Source organism: Somniosus microcephalus, chromosome 1 (genome assembly GCF_052327205.1).
Source record: "Somniosus microcephalus isolate GS21.2 chromosome 1, FLI_Smic_1.0, whole genome shotgun sequence".
Classification (NCBI taxonomy): Eukaryota; Metazoa; Chordata; class Chondrichthyes; order Squaliformes; family Somniosidae; genus Somniosus; species Somniosus microcephalus.
This window is the reverse complement of record NC_140987.1, coordinates 20,067,567-20,084,344: the sequence shown is the minus strand read 5'-3', so window position 1 is coordinate 20,084,344 and position 16,778 is coordinate 20,067,567. Positions and strand designations below refer to the sequence as shown.

The window sequence follows — 16,778 nt, the reverse complement described above, 5'->3', positions numbered from 1 at the left end:
TCACGATCAACAGGAACACGACTCCAACCTCCAAAAATTTCGGGATGCCCTCCATCGCCGTAATTTGACCCTGAATGAATCCAAATCTGTTGAGTCACGACCGACCATCAACATCCTTGGCTACTGCGTAGGCAATGGTATCATTAAGCCAGACCCAGAAAGACTTCGCCCGCTCCAAGAGCTCCCGTCACCTAAGAATCCGGCTTCTTTACGTCGGGCTCTCGGTCTGTTTGCATACTACGCTAAATGGATTCCTCATTTTTCGGACAAAATCCAACCCTTGCTGCATGCTAGATCATTTCCACTGGGAACAGTGGCTGTTGCAGCCCTTAACCTTCTCAAAAAACAGTTGGAGAAAGCGGCTCTTCACTCCATTGATGAGAATCTCCCTTTCGTGGTTGAATGTGATGCCTCGGAGGTGGCGATCTCGGCTACTCTGAATCAGGAAGGTCGTCCTGTAGCATTTATGTCCAGGACCTTACAAGGTGCCGAGCTACATTATCCTCCGGTTGAGAAAGAAGCCACAGCCATCATAGAGGCAGTACGGAAGTGGAACCATTTTCTAGCTCGCCAGCACTTTACATTGATCACGGACCAACGATCAGTCGCCTTCATGCTCGATAATCGAAAACGAACCAAAATTAAGAATAATAAAATACAACTTTGGAGGATGGAACTGGCCTCTTTTGGTTATACCATTCTCTATCGGCCTGGCAAGGAGAATGTGGCCCCGGACACCCTCACACGGGCATTCTGCTCCACTATGTCATCCTCCACCCTCATGGATGTCCACAATGGTTTGTGCCATCCTGGCGTTACGCGCATGCTACATTTCGTACGATCACGGAATCTCCCTTTTTCCACTGGAGATGTAAAGAAAATATGCTCAGAATGCCGACTTTGTGCGGAATTAAAACCTCAGTTCTTCCGCCCCTCAGATGGTATACTCATACATGCAACCCAACCGATGCAACGACTTAGCATCGATTTTAAGGGCCCAGTGCCCTCTTCAACTCGGAACACATATTTGCTCACCATGATCGACGAATATTCACGTTTTCCGTTTGCCTTCCCCTGCTCCAATATGCTGGCGTCCACAGTAATCTGCTGCCTTGAGCAGGTATTTTCGCTCTGTGGCATGCCGGCTTATATTCACTCAGATCGGGGTCCATCCTTTATGTCGAGGGAACTCAAGGACTACCTCTCAGAACGGGGAATTGCTACAAGCAAAACAACACCATACCATCCCATCGGAAATGGGCAGGTAGAGAGGTATAACGGTATCATCTGGAATTCCGTACGTCTCGCTTTAAGATCTCGGGGCCTACCAGACCAGCAATGGGAAACAGTGCTTCCGGATGCATTGCACTCTATACGGTCCCTGCTTTCTACAGCCACAAATACTACACCTCATGAGCGGTTCTTTGGATTCCAGCGTCGCTCATCTCATGGGACATCACTCCCGTCATGGCTAACTACTCCTGGACCTGTATTACTCCGAAGATACGTTCGGACGTCTAAAAATGACCCTCTTGTAGACGAGGTCGAACTAACCGATGCCAACCCCACCTATGCAAACATACGATATTCCGACGGCCGAGAATCTACCGTATCATTACGGGATCTGGCTCCCTGCCCACCAGGACCTAGTGGGACATCGGGTGATGGCATTACACCAGGAAACTCTTGGGACCTATCGGGTACCCCTCTCCAGGATCCTGATCGGACACCAACTAGCTTGGTGCCGGTAGAACCCCGTGCTCAAGGTTGCGACCCTCCCAGTACCACGCATGAAAGTACTGGTCCGCCACAGACCAGCTCTGCACCTCCCTCTGAACAGAGGCAGTCTGACTTTGAACCTATTGGGGCTCGTACTCGAAGCCATGATCTCCCCGACCCTTCACAGGGCAATCCAGGCCACACGGACTCTGGCCAATGGCCAACCGCATGTAAGCGGACCAGCGACCCTCTACGACGGGAATCCAAACGGGTGCGACTCTTCCTTGTTCGGCGGCTGCGGACCAAAAGGTAGACCACAGCCTCCTAAACCTGCAGGAGGGAAGAATGTGATAAAAATAATAACTTCTGGGGAGTTATGTCATCACTTCCTGTGAACTGTGAACTATGAACTATGAACTGTGTACATACCTCACTTCCTGTCATGTGTCACTTCCTGTTGGACTGGTATAAATACTGGTCTGTTCAGTATTGTAAGAGGCTTCTACCAGAGGCATGGTAAAGACCTCTCTTGTATACAGTGTGTTTATAAGTTACTTAAAGCTTACTTTAAAGTTACTTGATGGTAAGCCTCCTTTTTCTTACATCAGGGTGACTTCATTGCAACGCCTCAACAATGCTTGAGAAAGCTGTGCCTCACTCATGAATCAATAACTGAGTTGAGCCAGCTGCCAGGCTGCTGTGGGAACAGCTCCTAAGGAGGATTCACTGCTAAATAGGATCCAAGTCCATTGCTAAATGAATCCAACCAGCCCCTTCGGCAATAAACTCAACACATTGCCTTGTGAACATGTAGCTCATCTCCACAACTGACGAGGCTCCCATCTGGATAACATCCTGCTGCTCTTTCGGGCTGGCATTCACCCGCCTTGGCCCAACTCGTTCTATGCACAGTCTGTCAGGGACAAAAACATTTCCCTGAAAAATATCTGACAACCTTCCTACTGTTTGTGATCACAGTGTTGCCTACTGGTGGGTGCCATTTCAATCCCAGCCTCCAACTTCTACAACAGCAACTTGCATTTATACGTAGTAAAACGTCCCAAGGCTCTTCACAGGAACGTTATCCGACAAAATTTGACACCCAGCCACATATGGAGACATTAGGACAAGTGATCAAAAGCTTGGCCAAAGAGGTAGGTTTTATAGAGTCATAGAGTTACACAGCACAGAAAGAGACCCTTCGGCCCATCATGTCCGCGCCGGCCATCAAGCCCTGTCTATTCTCATCCCATTTTCCAGCACTTGGTCCGTAGCCTTGTTTGCTCATCTAAATGCTTCTTGAATGTTGTGAGGGTTCCTGCCTCTACCACCCTTTCAGGCAGTGAGTTCCAGAATCCAACCACCCTCTGGGTGAAAAAGTTTTTCCTCAAATCCCCTCTAAACATCCTGCCCCTTATCTTGAAACTATGCCCCTGGTTGACCCTCTACTAAGGGGAAAAGTTCCTTTCTATCTACCCTATCTATGCCCCTCATAATTTTGTACACCTCAATCAGGTCCCCCCTCAGCCTTCTCTGCTCTAAGAAAAACAACCCCAGCCTGTCCAGTCTCTCTTCATAGCTGAAGCACTCTGCACCCTCTCCAATGCAATTACATCCTTCCTATAGTGTGGCGACCAGAACTGCACACAGTATTCCAGCTGTGGCCTAACTGGCGTTTTGTACAGCTCCATCATAACCTCCCTGTTCTTATATTCAATGCCTCGGCTAATGAAGGCAAGTATCCCATATGCCTTCTTAACCACCTTATCTACCTGTCCTGCTGCCTTCAGGGATCTATGTACATGCACACCAAGATACCTCTGATCCTCTGTCCTTCCTAGGGTCCTACCATTCATTGTGTATTCCCTTGCCTTGTTAGTCCTCCCAAAATGCATCACCTCACACTTTTCAGGGTTAAATTCCATTTGCCACTGTTCTGCCCATCTAACCAACCCATCTATATCGTCCTGTAGCCTGAGGCTTCCCTCCTCGCTATTTACCACTCCACCAATTTTCGTGTCATCTGTGAACTTACTGATTATACCTCCTACATTCATATCTAAATCATTAATGTACACTACAAACAGCAAAGGACCCAGCACCGATCCCTGCGGTACACCACTGGACACAGGCTTCCAGTCACCAATCCAGTTTTAGGATTGTCTTAAAGGAGAAATAGAGAGGTGGAGAGCTTTAGGGAAGGTTTTTCAGAGCTTTGGTTTAGGCAGCTGAAGGCATGGCCGCCAATGGAGGGGTGAAGGAAATTGCGAGAGTATATACAGATTCTTAAATAGCTGACTGATGGTCTCCAGCTAGAGCCTTGTGGTAGAGAAGTTGCCATTTCCTTCTCTTTGGTTATGGGCTATTTCCTCTTTAAGAGGGGAGTACAGAGTCTGAAGGCAATCTGCCTGCCATCATATGGAATAAAACACAGGTGTCACAAAGCATTCCTTAAAGGGGGTGAGAACAGGTGCTGAAAATGTGATACATATCACGCGCATCTTTCACTGCTTCCCTACGTGTTTGGCTGTGAGTACAGGAATACTTGTAGGAGAAGGAAGGAAGTGTGAAGGGTACTGTGCTACAGACTGAATGTTGCTGGTGAGTTGCAGATGGCGTTCAATGCAGTGAGGGGAAGGTAGCTGCAACTGAGTAAGATGTTTATTATAGTGCACTCATTCAAAGTACGACTGCCCCCCGTTACCCTGGCCAGTTAACTTTGGACATTGAATAGCCATACGGGGCTGCTGAAGGGGGCAGTCAGTGCCAGGAGCACCTCCTTCCATGGGGCCTGGATCAGGCCCTTCTTCCCTTGGGATCTAAAAGCTGAGTCTTCCTTTGTTGAACAGCAGACAGTTACACCTCAGCTGATGTCTTTATATTTGTGAGCTCAGTGCCCTGAAGAAGCACCAGCCTCAGACATTGCATTGAGCCACATTGTTACAGTCGGCTCCCGAGGTATGGAAAGTGGTCCACGTTGTCCAAGGCCTTGTCGTGGATTTTGATAATCGGGGGGCAGCACTGTGTGGCGGTGGCAGGTTGGTAGAGGACCTTTGTCTTACGGATGTTTAGTGTAAGGCCCATGCTCTCGTATGCTTCGGTGAAGGTGTTTACGATGGTTTGGAGTTCGACCTCCGAGTGAGCGCAGACGCAAGCATCGTCTGCATACTGTAATTCGACGACAGAGGATGGGGCGACCTTGGATCTGGACTGGAGGCGACGGAGGTTGAACAGTTTCCCGTTTGTTCTGTAGATTAGCTCCACTCCAGTGGGGAGCTTACTGAGGGTGAGATGGAGCATTGCAGCAAGGAAGATTGAGAAGAGCGTTGGTGCGATGACACAGCCTTGCTTGACCCCGGTTCGTACGTGAATTGGGTCTGTGGTGGAGCCGTTGGTCAGGATCACGGCTTGCATGTTGTCGTGAAGCAGGCGGAGGATAGTGACAAACTTTTGAGGACATCCGAATTTGAGGAGGACACTCCATAATCCCTCAAAATCCACGACAAGGCCTTGGACAACGTGGACCACTTTCCATAACTCGGGAGCCTACTGTCAACAAGGGCAGACGTCGACGACGAAGTCCAACACTGCCTTCAGTGTGCCAGTGCAGCCTTCGGTCGCCTGAGGAAGAGAGTGTTTGAAGACCAGGACCTCAAACCTGGCACTAAGCTCATGGTCTACAGGGCAACAGTGATACCTGCCCTGCTGTATGCCTCAGAGACATGGACCATGTACAGCAGGCACCTCAAAGCACTGGAGAGGTACCACCAACGCTGCCTCCGCAAGATCCTGCAAATCCATTGGCAGGATAGGCGCACCAACGTCAGTGCTCTTGCTCAGGCCAACATCCCCAGCATCGAAGCGCTGACCACGCTCAATCAGCTCCGATGGACGGGTCACATCGTCCGCATGCCCGATACAAGACTCCCAAAACAAGCGCTCTACTTGGAGCTCCAGCACGGCCAGAGAGCCCCAGGTGGGCAGAGGAAATGCTTCAAGGACACCCTCAAAGCCTCCTTGAAAAAGTGTAACATCCCCACCGACACCTGGGAATCCCTGGCCCAAGACCGCACAAAGTGGAGGAGAAGCATCCGGGAAGGCGCTGAACACCTCGAGTCTCTTCGCCGGGAGCAAGCAGAAGCCAAGCGCAGGCAGCGCAAGGAGCGCACGTCAACCCAATCACCCCACCCACCCGCCCCTTCAACCACCGTCTGCCCCACCTGTGACAGAGACTGTAGGTCCCGCATTGGACTAATCAGTCACATGCGAGCTCATTTTTAATGTGGAAGCAAGTCATCCTCGGTTCCGAGGGACTGCCTAAGAAGAAGAAGAAGATTGTTACAGACACCCAATGGCTGCTTGGCCCTTTCAGCTGTTGCAGCACTATTGGACTTCACCCCCCACCACCTCCCCCCCGCCTCCCCAACTTCCTTTGAGACTCCCCATTAAAGAATGCCTTTTGACGCCTTGGTTTCATTCAATATGATGGCATGTAGAGTGCCTTCACACACTGTGTGCTTTCCTCTTGCATGAGAAATGGGCCATAACCAAAGACTAGGAAACACCACCTCGATACCCCAAGGCTCCTGCCGGAAAGCATCAGCCAGCAATCTGAGAACCTGTCGAGGTCGGAGGCAATAGCAGCAGGAGCCCAACATAAATACTTAATGAAGGTGCACTGAGGAAAATCGGGATGGTCCTCGACAGAGTAACACTGGGATTTAGACCATGGGATTTAACAGTGAGTTGCGATGACACACTTTATGATGAGTGTCGCTGCTCACTATGTGGATTACTGAAGGTAATGTGACCAAGTGGCAATGACCTTTTAAAGATGGAGACTGGTTTATAGAAACACAAAAACTAATAATTTAAATAAAAATCCTCAGAATATGTAATCATGAAGGGTTTAGATGGAGTAAATAAAGAGAAACTGTTTCCAGTGACCGAAGGTTTGATAACCAGAGGGCACAGATTTAAGGTGTCTGGCCAGTCAGAACCAGTACTATTTTGCCAAGGAGGAAACTTAGCCCCTTCTTTCAACAGGGAGAAGGATGAGGGTATCGGACAGTGTACTAGTTTCAATGCCGTAGGGATGCGTAGGTGTTACACTGATCTTTGTCAGTTATAAGGTGAAAGATGGCCCGGAATTTCCTGAAAACCTGTGCTGAAACAAGTGTGGCGTAATGCCGATTTTCGGCGCAAGCGATTGAGGAAATTCTCGTTTTTACATTGTGCCCGAATTTCCTTGATCTTTTACGCCGTTTCCGTGAAACGCCCATCGATTTCAATTGGGCGCAGTGCAACACGGGCTGCCGAATTGCAATGAGCCTGTTCCGTGCTACTGGCGAAGACCACTTTCACTCCCATTGTGCTTATTTCTCCCCCTCCTCCAGAGGATAGCCACTACTTGCTCTTTAACTAACCAACAGGCATGGGTTTGAGCCCTCGCTAGGCAGACAGCTGGTACCAGGAGCTGCTCACAAGTGAGATAGAATAGAATAGGACAGCATAGAATGAGGTCATTCAGCCTATAGAGTCTGCGCAGCAATCCAGTTAGTCCCACTCCCCCGCTCTTTCCCCATATCCCTGCAATATTTTCTCCTTCAGGTATTTATCCAATTCCCTTTTGAAGGCTACTATTGATTCTGCTCGCACCATCCTATCAGGCAGGGCATTCCGAATCCTAACCACTCGTTGCATAAAAAAGTTTTTCCTCATCTCGCCTCTGGTTCTTTTGCCAATCACCTTAAATCTGTTCCCTCTGGCTATTGACCCTTCAGCCATTGGAAACTGTTTCTCTTTATTTACTCGATCTAAACCCTTCATGATTTTATGTTCTGAGGATTTTTATTCAAATGATTAATTTGTGTTTCTATAAACCAGTCTCCATCTTTAAAAGGTCATTGCCGCTTGGTCACATTACCTGCAGTAATCCGAATAGTGAGCAGCGACGCTCATCATAAAGTGCGTCATCGTAACTCACTGTTAAATCCCAAGGTCTAAAATAAGGAATGAAAAGTAAAACAGGCAGCGCTGGTTCCTTGCAGCATTTATCATTTAAACAGTGGAAGCAGGTTTCCAAGTGAATGCTGCTCACTGACTGAGCGCGGTTGTTAACCGTGTTGGAGAAGCTGCTTGCACCTTTTGATTAGCAGATCGTGACTTCGCACTGCTGACGACTCCAGCTGGAAGATACACAGGAAACCCGAAACATCAACACTGCACCAGGAGGGCTCAGAAAATCGGGACACTTTTCAAACTGTTGATTTAACAAGATCTTTTCTCCTCTGTGTTAATGGTCACTCCGCTCCACTGGAAGACCGAAATGGATTTAAAACACGTAAAACTCATTTCAGCCAGCCGCGATAGTCTTACTGATAGGCAAAAGGCTGTAAACATTGCCTCAGGGCTGCACCTAAGCCAGTATTGGGAAATTACCACTTTCAAAATTGCTTTCACTGGGAAGATGAAATTATGAACAGGAACGGATAGAGATATATTTTAAAAATCCACACATACTGGAAAACTGAAATAACAGAAGGGAGTGATGCTTCAGTTGTGCAGAGCTGAACTCAAGAGGTGAGGTGAGAGTGACTGCCCTTGACATCAAGGCAGCATTTGATCGAGTGTGGCATCAAGGAGCCCTAGCAAAACTGAAGTCAATGGGAATCAAGGGGAAAACTCTCCATTGGTTGGAATCATACCTAGCACAAAGGAAGTTGGCTGTGGTTGTTGGAGGTCATTCATCCCAATCACATGACATCACTGCAGGAGTTCCTCAGGGCAGTGTCCTAGGCCCAACCATCTTCAGCTGTTTCATCAATGACCTTCCCTCCATCATAAGGTCAGAAGTGGGGATGTTCGCTGATGATTGCACACTGTTCAGCACCATTCGAGACTCGTCAGATACTAACGCAGTCCGTGTCCATATGCAGCAAGACCTGGACAACATTCAGACTTGGGCTGACAAGTGGCAAGTAACATTCGCACCACACAAGTGCCAGGCAATGACCATCTCCAACAAGCGAGACTCTAACCATCTCCCCTTGACATTCAATGGCATTACCATCGCTGAATCCCCCACTATCAACATCCTGGGGGTTACCATTGATCAGAAACTGAACTGGACCAGCCATATAAATACTGTGGCTACAAGAGCAGGCCAGAGGCTGGGAATTCTGCGGCGAGTGTCTCACCTCCTGACTCCCCAAAGCCTTTCCACCATCTACAAGGCACAAGTCAGGAGTGTGATGGAGTACTCTCCACTTGCCTGGATGAGTGCAGCTCCAACAACACTCAAGAAGCTCGACACCATTCAGGATAAAGCAGCCTGCTTGATTGGCACTCCATCCACCACCTTCAACATTCACTCCCTCCACCACCGGCGCACTGTGGCTGCAGTGTGTACCATCTACAAGATGCACTGCAGCAACTCGCCAAAGCTCCTTCAACAGCACCTTCCAAACCCGCGACCTCTACCACTTAGAAGGACAAGGGCAGCAGACGCATGGGAACATCACCACCTACAAGTTCCCCTCCAAGCCACACACCATCCTGACTTGGACCTGTATCGCCATTCCTTCACTGTCGCTGGGCCAAAATCCTGGAACTCCCTTCCTAACAGCATTGTGGGTGCACCTACACCATATGGACTGCAGCGGTTCAAGAAGGCGGCTCACCACCATCTTCTCAAGGGCAATTAGGGATGGGCACTAAATGCAGGCCTAGCCAGCGATGCCCACATCCCATCAATGAATTTTAAAAAAAGAGCCTTGGTCAGACCCTATCTGGAGCAGTGCATTCACTTCAGATCACCGCACCTCAGGAAGGATGTATTGGTCTGGGAGGAGGTACAGCGCAGATTCACCAGCATGATACCAGGGCTTAAAGAGTTAAATTATGAGGACAGGTTGCATAAACTTGGCTTGTATTCCCTTAAATTTAGAAAATTAAGGTGATCTAATTGAGGTAATTAAAATGACAAAAGCATTTGATAGAGTCGATACAGAGAAGCTAGCTATTGCCTCTGTGGTGGAGGAATCCAGAACATAAGAAATAGGAGCAGGAGTCAGCCATTCGGCCCTTCGAGCCTGCTCCACCATTTAATGAGATCATGGCTGATCTTCTGCCTCAACTCCATTCACCGGCCCTATCGCCATATCCCTTGATGCCCTTACTAGTCAGAAATCTATCGACTTCTGTTTTGAATATACCCAATGACTGAGCCTCCACAGCCCTCTGGGGTAGAGAATTCCAAAGATTCACCACCCTCTGTGTGAAGAAATTTCTTCTCATCTCAGTCCTGAATGGCCTACCCTTTATCTTGAGGCTGTGGCCCCTGGTTCTAGACTCCCCAGCCAAGGGAAACATTCTCCCAGCATCCATCCTATTGAGCCCTGTAATAATTTTGTATGCTTCAATGAGATCCCCTCTCATTCTTCTGAATTCAAGAGAATACAGGCCTAGTTTACTCAATCTCTTCTCATACGACAGTCCCACCATCCCAGGAATCAATCTCGTGAACCTTCATTGCACTCCCTCTATGGCAAGTATATCCTTCCTTAGGTAAGGAGACCAAAATTGTACACAGTACTCCAGGTGTGGTCTCACCAAGGCCCTATATAATTGGAGTAAGACTTCTTTACTCGTGTACTCAAATCCGCTTGTAATGAAGGCCAGCATACCATTTGCTTTCCTGATGGCTTGCTGCACTTGCACATTCACTTTCATTGACTCATGTACAAGGACACCCAGGTTCCTTTGAGCATCTGCATTCCCCAATCTTTCACCATTTAGGAAATACTCTGCCTTTCTGTTTTTTCTACCAAAGTGGATAACTTCACATTTATCCACATTATAATCCATCTGCCATGTTCTCACCCTCTCACTGAGCCTGTCAAGATCCCCTTGAAGCCTCTTCATATCCTCTTTGCAACTGCCACTGCCACCTAGCTTTGTATCATCAGCAAATTTGGAAATGTTACATTTAGTCCCCTCATCCAAATCTTTGATATAGATTGTGAATAGCTGGGGCCCAAGCACCAATCCTTGCGGTACCCCACTAGTCACAGCCTGCCATCCTGAAAAAGACCCGTTTATCCCTACTCTTTGTTTTCTGTCTGTTGACCAATTCTTAATCCATGCTAGTATATTACCCCCAATTCCATGTGCCCTAATTTTGTTCACCAACCTCTTGTGTGGGACCTTATCGAAGGCCTTCTGAAAATCCAAACACACCACATCTACCGGTTCCCCTTTGTCTACTCCACTAGTTACATCCTCAAAGAACTCCAATCGGTTTGTCAAACAGGATTTCCCTTTCATAAATCCATGTTGACTCTGCCCAATCTCACTATTAGTTTCTAAGTGCCCAGTTATTGCATCCTTTAAAATAGATTCCAACATTTTCCCAACTACTGATGTGAGGCTAACAGGTCTGTAGTTCCCCGTTTTCTCTCTCCCTCCTTTCTTAAATAGCGGGGTTACATTTGCTATCCTCCAATCTGCAGGAACCGTTCCAGAATCTATAGAATTTTGGAAGATGACAACCAATGCGTCCACTATTCCAATGGCCACCTCTTTCAAAACCCTAGGATGTAGGTCATCCGGTCCTGAGGGCACAATCTTAAAATTAGAACTAGGTCATTCAGGGGTGAAATCAGGAAGCACTTTTTTCACACAAAGGGTAGCGGAAATGTGGCACTCACTCCCCGAAAAGACAGTAGACGTTGGGGGTCAATTGAAATTTTCAAGACTGAGATCTACAGATTGTTGTTGGGTAAGGGTATCAAGGGATATGGATCAAAGGCAGGCAAATGGATTTGAGGTACAGATCAGCCATGCTCCAATTGAATGGTAGAACAGCCTCGAGGGGTTGAATGGCCTTCTCCTTTTCGTATGCTCTTCTCTTATTTGCTCTGTAACTTCTCCTTTGCAGTAAATTTTCGAAGTAATGAAGGAAGCAGTTTTGTATTTTTGATTCTCAATTTAGTAAGTACTTATTCTTTTCCCCAGAGGGTGGGATGTAAATGAAGATTGGCACAAGGCCGTGTAGTTCAGCATGTGTGACCTGTACAACACAAGCCTACATCTGGTGTTCCATTTGAAGTTTTGCTTAATAGGCATATGTGTGGATCACGGTGCTCTTCCATTTGTGTGACGGTGTCCAGATCACCAAATCTTCTGCTGTAAATTAACACTGCCTGCTCTGAAGTCTCTGAATTCAATCTTCAATAAGAACACAATGCATATGACTTTAAAATGGGACTGAATTATGTCTGGGTGTCCTGGTCCAATTATTCCCTGCCTTCTAGTTCCGTCACCTGAAGACTACACTTTGTCCTCACTCCCTATGTGTAACACAGAAGATTGATTTGGAAATATTCTGTTTTCCCCCAGTTTTCCCCTTCCAATTTGCAGTGACTCACCCTGGGGTACAGCTCCACTAGTGGCCACGCTCTCCAAGTCTGAGCCCGGACAGTGACCATGCGTGAGCTATTTGACTGTGCGGACCATCACAACTGAGCTGTTACCCTTTCTCCACGTCCCCTCGGGATCAATGGGGATCTCTGGATCGATGATTTGGCCGACCATATTATAATTCAGTCAACGGGTGTCTATCAGTCAGGGGAACTCTGGAAGGCTTCTCCCCTCTTCCTTCTAGGGCACTGAGGACAACTTTAGCAAGTCTACTGTTAAAGTTCTGTTTTCTAAATGTGTTTACCGTAACAAAGAACTATCTCCTATATCACTGGTCTGCAAATTCCTGTAAGATTCAATACAGAGACCATTGAAACATTACAGGCCAGAGGTTACTGATTGCAATATTAGCACATAGATACTAAATATGTTCATGACACTTCTGTTGTGTATGTACCTTTAAGGGAATAACTGGTCTCAGACTGCAGTACCGGCAGTGACCACCCCTGTATAAAAGGCCCTAGCAGGCTTCTGTAGTTTCAGTTTCCAGGTTGTCTCCATTCAGTATAGACTTGTTATAATCAACTCCTGCAGTCCGTGTCTCAATTATACACGGACATAATACTGGCGACGAGTAAGAAACGAACTTACCTGCAACTCGGCAGCACCTCAGACGACGTTATTGAAGGTCGAAGCCAGAAGAAAGAAAAAAAAAATAATCCAAAGAAACTTGAGAAACGGGCGTCGACCGTGGGCAACCGCCCTCCAAATCATCGAATTGAAAAGTGCAGGAGAGACTGTCGAGAGCCAGGCTTTGTTCTCCAGTCTGTGGTTTCCCAGCTAATCGGGCTGGTGGCAGGTAGTGCACTGATCCTTCCTGGGCTGCGGCGGGCTAGAGCTCGATCGGGTGGCTCTGCAACGGGGCCGGGCAGCAAGTCGGGAAGCAAAGAGAGAGAGAGAGGGTGGAGCACACAGGACGCGGCCAGTGCTTCGAAGCCGGGCAGCGTTCGGACCTAAGAAGAGGGAGGGAAGTGTCCCAGAGGGTCCGCTCCACGACGGGAACGGTTCTTCAATTAACAGAGCAAATATTGAAGCGCGATAGAAAAATAAAAATACCGCGGAGATTGGCAGCAGCGATCGGGGAGGCGCGAAGACCACAGGGCGTCGCCATTACAGGATAGTAAAATAAATATAATTGCCAGCAACAGCGTTGGCAGCAGCGGCAGCGGCGGGAAAGCGCGGGAGGCGCCATCTTAACTCGGCGGGGAAGAAGGAAAAGCGCGGGAGGTGCCATTTTGATCCATCGGGGACGAAGGCAAAGCACGGGAGGCCCCATCTTAGATTTTCAAGATGCCAAAGACTGGCGATATCACTGCCTTCGATAATGCAATAGAAGACTGGACCACGTATGTGGAAAGAGTCGAGGTATATTGCGAGGCAAACGAAATAGCCGATGAGAAAAAGGCATCGGTATTGCTAAATTTAATGGGCGCAAGAACGTACGGCCTATTGCGGGACCTGATTACTCCAGCCAAACCAAAGGCGAAGAGTTTTAACGAAATTGTTGCTATCCTACAGGAACACCTAAATCCTACACCGCTGCTGATAGCAGAAAGATTTAAATTCCACAGGAGAAATCAGCATAAAAATGAGAGCAATGCTGATTACCTTACGGAACTACGCAAGCTATCAAAGCACTGCCAGTTCGGAGCAGGACTGGCAGATACCCTACGGGACAAATTTGTCTGTGGACTCCTGAGTGAAGGAACCCAGAAGAGGTTACTCTCAGAGAAAGAGCTGACGCTAGATAAGGCTTTCAGCGTGGCAGTATCGTACGAAGCGGCAGCAAGGGGAGCTGCGGAAATACAACAAAAGCCACAGGAATACGGCACCCACGAAATGACACGGGGATTTGCAAAATGTTATCGCTGCGGCAGAACAAACCATGACCAGAAGGACTGCTGGTCCAAGGACAAAATATGCAGGCAATGCGGAAAGATGGGACACATTGCACGAGTTTGCAAGTCTGGGAAGAAGACCAACAACAACAAAAAGGCTACTAAGGAACCGTACAGGAAAGTACAAAAGATGACGGACAGCAGTTCTGAAGACCAGATGAGCGATAGTGAATCCGGGAACAAGAGACTAAGCTGTCTCAAACTTCACAACGTAATCGCAAAAGAGGATCACCCTCATGATAGCAGGGTCTCAAGTCAAAATGGAATTGGATACAGGATCAGCTCTAACCGTCATGAATCGATGAGACGACAAGCGGCTATTCTCACACATACCCTTGAGAGAGACATCCATTGTCTTGAGGATGTATACGGGGCAAACAGTATACCCCAGAGGAAAAATAAGGGTGCCTGTCGAATACAACGGCAAGAAAATACGGAAATTGTATCTCTACATTCTGCAAGATGGTGGACCACCGTTATTGGGACGTGAATGGATCAGAAAGATAAGTTTAGACTGGCACTCCATTCAGGCACTGACGGTGGCTGGTAAAAAGGATGACGACGTCACTCCTGGACGATTGTCAACAATCTTAGCTGATGCCAAAGAGGTATTTCAACAAGAACTGGGCACTCTTAAAGGCGTAACCACCTCAATAAAAATAGAGGAGAATGCAATTCCCAAGTTTTTCAAAGCAAGACCAGTACCATATGCAATTCGCCCAGCCGTCAAGGCAGAGCTGGAGAATCTGGAGAATGCAGGCGTGTTATCTAAGGTAGACTGGAGCGAGTGGGCGACACCCATCGTTCCTGTCATGAAGAAAACGTTAAACAATAAGTCTGAGGAGCCAAGGAAGGTTCGCATCTGTGGGGACTTCAAGGTGACGGTGAACCCAGTCCTTCACACAGTACAATATCCTCTTCCAAGGATAGAAGCTATCTTCGCCTCACTATCTGGAGGGAAGCGTTTAAAAAAAATTGACCTCGCACAAGCATATTTGCAGATGGAGGTTGAAGAATCCTCTAGGAAGTATCTCACGATAAACACTCACAAAGGTCTTTACCAGTATAATCGACTGGTATTCGGAGTAGCATCAGCTCCGGCGATATGACAAAAAGCGATGGAACAAGTCCTGCAAGGGATTCCGGGGACTCAGTGTTACTTGGACGACATCCTAGTGACAGGTGAAGATGACAGTGAACACCTTGCCAACCTAGAGCAGGTGCTCACTAGACTACGTGAACATGGGCTACGAGCCAATCGCCCCAAGTGCGAGTTTTTTAAGAAACAGATATTGTATTGTGGCCACGTGATTGATGAAGAGGGGTTGCATAAGTCCCCTGACAAAATTGAAGCGGTAGTTAAGGCTCCAGCGCCTGAAAATGTGTCGCAACTGAGGTAATTCCTCGGATTGGTGAATTACTACCATAAGCTTTTGCCGAATTTGTCCACAATTCTGCATCCACTGAACGCCCTACTACGAACGGGAGTAGCATGGAAATGGAGCGATGAATGTTAGCGGGCCTTTCAGAAGAGTAAGGACCTAATCACTTCAAGAGAAGTATTGGCTCACTACAACCCATCACTACCAATAAGACTGGCGTGTGATGCGTCTCCCTACGGCATTGGGGCGGTACTGTCACATAAATTCCTTGATGGTTCAGAGAGGCCGATAGCTTTTGCGTCACGCTCGTTAACTTCAGCCGAGCGTAACTACGCCCAGATTGACAGAGAGGCCCTCAGCCTGGTGTGGGGGGTGAAGAAGTTCAATCACTACCTGCACGGTCAGAAATTTACTCTACTAACTGATCATCAACCTCTCGTCTCCATTTTCAACCCTCAGAAGGGCGTACCGATAATGACGGCACAACGGCTACAGAGGTGGTCCCTGTTCCTAGGGGCACACCAATATGACATCGAGTACAAAGGAACTAAACAGCATGGGAATGCTGATGGATTGTCGCGCCTACCGTTGCCGACGGTGGAAGAGGAACTGGCAGTGGATCCAGTGGAGTTATTCCACTCGACTATAGTCGAATGTCTCCCTGTGACGAATGCAAACATAGAAAAGGAAACACGAAATGACCCGACACTCTCCTGGGTCTATGATTTAACGGTGAAGGGATGGCCAGCACATGGCGAACCACTGCTGCCAGCATTCTCGCCGAGAAGAGAACAGCTGTCAGTGTGCAGAGGAACCTTGATGTGTGGATCCAGAGTAGTAATTCCACCCAAATTGAAGGATAGAGTGCTCAATGAGCTTCATGAGGGTCATCTGGGAGGGGTAAAAATGAAGAACTTAGCCAGAGCGTTTGTGTGGTGGCCGGGAATCGATAGAGAAATCGAAGAGCTAACCAAGAGCTGTACTGGATGCCAGAAGGTCCAAAACGCCCCACCACAAGCCCCTCTACATCCATGGGAGTGGCCCTCATCTCCATGGCAAAGGGTGCACATTGATTTTGCTGGTCCCTTTATGGACTCGATGTTTTTAATTGCGGTGGATGCGCATTCAAAGTGGCCAGAGGTAAATAAAATGTCCTCAACCACCACAGAAAAAACTATCACAGTCTTACGAACCATATTCGCCAGGAATGGGCTGCCTGAACAGATTTGCTCTGACAATGGACCACAGTTTGTGTCTGAAGAGTTCCGGAGGTTCTTAAAGAACAATGGTGTTAAGC

The 16,778-nt window shown here is 47.9% G+C and overlaps 1 protein-coding gene across 4 annotated transcripts in view; it reads right to left on the bottom strand.

Moving 5' to 3' along the window:
• The window catches only part of cfap99 (cilia and flagella associated protein 99), a 218,573-nt gene that overhangs the window by 52,512 nt on the left and 149,283 nt on the right, over positions 1-16,778 (bottom strand). The gene's annotated exons all lie outside the window — the stretch shown is intronic.